We start from the raw sequence: 2,896 nt of genomic DNA on the forward strand, positions 1-2,896 counted from the left end.
GATAGATAGATAGATAGATAGATAGATAGATAGATAGATAGATAGATAGATAGATAGATAGATAGATAGATAGATACATAGATAGATAGATAGATAGATAGATAGATAGATAGATAGATAGATAGATAGATAGTATTTGTATAGCGCAAATCCCCGCTCAAAAGCAAGCTCTATGCGCTTCATAATCTATACTATTACCCCTGCAGATCTGAGAGCATTCATTCTGAAACAACCTCAACTTCCTGGGAAGCATACAGTGCAAGCAGCCTAACACACTAACAAGATCTTTAATCAATGAAGTCGAAAAGACAGGCATTTTGCCAATCGTTAGGCAATTTTGATAGACATTTTTGCTTTTGCCTCATCATCGTTTATATCAAAGTAAAAACGCATTTTTGTACGGATTTTTACTGATAAACGTTGATTAAATGGCCCCAAAAGTATGATTTTGCAGATTCCAAAGATTCTCAAATTTTGAAGGTCACTATTTTCTTTTTTTACGTCTCAAACCAGGCGATCCCCACCTTCTTCCATCGACTTTTATTCAATATAGACGAGTATTATTTTTATCCAAAGCAAGAACAAGGAAACGGCCATAAAATGATACCAATAACTCCAACACCTCCAGAAACTGACCAGTGCCTTAATCCAACACGTCGTGACACATACATATATTATATTCCTTGACGGACGAGGGAAAAAAAAAACATTTAGAAAAATGTGGATCCAAACTTTGGATTTCCGCAATGCATACCAAACCATAGCATGGTTCAGAATGTGTTCATGGTGGCATGCAAATCTACATCATCATCATCCATTGCAAGATCTTCGACAGACATCGGCGATCATGGTCCTCCATTCATTCCTTTGCTCGGATGTTCTAAAAAAAAGCTACGTTTCTCTGATCTTTTCCAGTCAACCATTTGTTTAGGTTCCCCAAGTAGATTGTTCTGGGCCTACCCCTGCCCTCGTTTGCCTTCAATTTTGCCAGTGAGAGCTAGATGTTTGAGACCCTTATGTCTGTTCAGAAGTCCCAAAAACTACATTAATTGTCGTTTTCTGATTGTAAAAAAAAAATCTACATAAATTTCTAAAAAACATAGCATGATAGTTGTTATGGGTATATTTACGTTCACTCATGAAGTACACACTTTCTGGTCAGCCCAAGACGAGCTGTTTGAGTGCACTGTGAAAAAGAAGCAGAACTTCTAGTTATTCATTCGGGATTTTGTATTCTGTTTTCTTTGTTTAAAACTGTAAAACGCAGGTAACAAAACTACATGGCAATGTGCTGTGAATTTGTCTATATTATTTCTGACTTGTGTACGACTGTAGGTAAAAATGCCGCAATATTGCCATTTGTTTCCTGCCAACCGGGTATAATATTAATGTCTGCTACATTTTAAATTAATCAAAGAGTAGAAGTACAAATCATTCACATGATGTATATTGACACAATAACTGCCATGACATGTTTGAAAATGACTACCTTAGAATTACAAAGTGCTATATCTGCTCAATACCTAGATTTGAGAAATTTGACGGAAACAACTTTGAGTTTCACAACATGTCAAGCTTTTTCGAATGCTTAAAAAATGCTTTTTGATAAAAACTCCACATGATCTTACAATTTTGATAGATCAGATAAACATAATTTGGTTTCTGACATCACCCCATGGTCTTAGTAACTCAAAACGGCCTAAAATGTCAGATAGAATTTTGAAATTCTATGGAAGCGAAATAAACAGGTCAGCTAACCTACAATACACTGAATGTAAGACAAAAAGATAGGTCAAGTATAGAGAGCATCTTCAGTGGGTGGCTGGTGGGTGCTCTGCTGTGTATTGTTCCTTCTGTAATATCAAACACATCCTTATCGCTCCTCCTTCAGCTCTTTGTGCATGTATGCTTGTCTCTTATAAATGTAACATCACCTGTAGATCTAATCTTCGGAATTTATATTATTAAGAATTCCTTTGTAGTATGTTACTAGAGAGTAAGGTTATAACCTCAAACCATCAGCACATATAATATGACCAATTTTTTTCTGCAATGACGTGAAATAATCACTACTACTAAACAAAACGAGTATCTCCATTCTATGTTCTTGATAAACATGTTTAAATTGACGTAATAGATTCGTTAAACCTCCTTGGTTAAAAACCTCACAATGACAAAAGAATGAACGGCAGTACTCTCTTCTCTTCTCAACTCATCTCACCTCACCTCACCTCACCTCATCTCATCTCACCTCACCTCACCTCACCTCATCTCATCTCACATCATCTCATCTCACCTCACCTCATCTCATCTCACATCATCTCACCTCACATCACCTCATCTCATCTCGCCTCACCTCATCTCACCTCACATCATCTCATCTCACCTCACCTCATCTCAACGCCCATCATCTCATCTCATCTCATCCCACCTGATCACATCGCATCACCTCATCTCATCTCATCAAATCTAATCTTATCTTATCCTACATACCTTCACAACGATGTTTCCTCCTATAAAACATCTGTCGTCTTTATCTCCCCTCCTTCTATTTTGTGTTTGTTACTCTCCCTTGCAACACCTCTAATCTTCCACACTTATAATAATATAATAATAGTATATGACCTTATTGTGTTGCAAGTGCCGTAAAACTATTACTAAAGCTAAAATACCCTCACAACGACGTCTCCTCCTCCTACAATCATCCCCGAAGCGCACACCACCATTAGTCTATTTTTCCTCACAACATCTAGTTCCACGACACAGCCACCGGGAATGATGATGATGATGACGTAACACTGTTACGTCACTCGTGATTAGCGCCTGGCACAATAAATAGAAAACGCCGTCCTACCAGAAAGACATACTCTCTCTCTCTCTCTCTCTCTCTCTCTCT

The sequence above is a fragment of the Aplysia californica genome, unplaced genomic scaffold (assembly GCF_000002075.1).
Source record: "Aplysia californica isolate F4 #8 unplaced genomic scaffold, AplCal3.0 scaffold01032, whole genome shotgun sequence".
NCBI lineage: Eukaryota > Metazoa > Mollusca > Gastropoda > Aplysiida > Aplysiidae > Aplysia > Aplysia californica.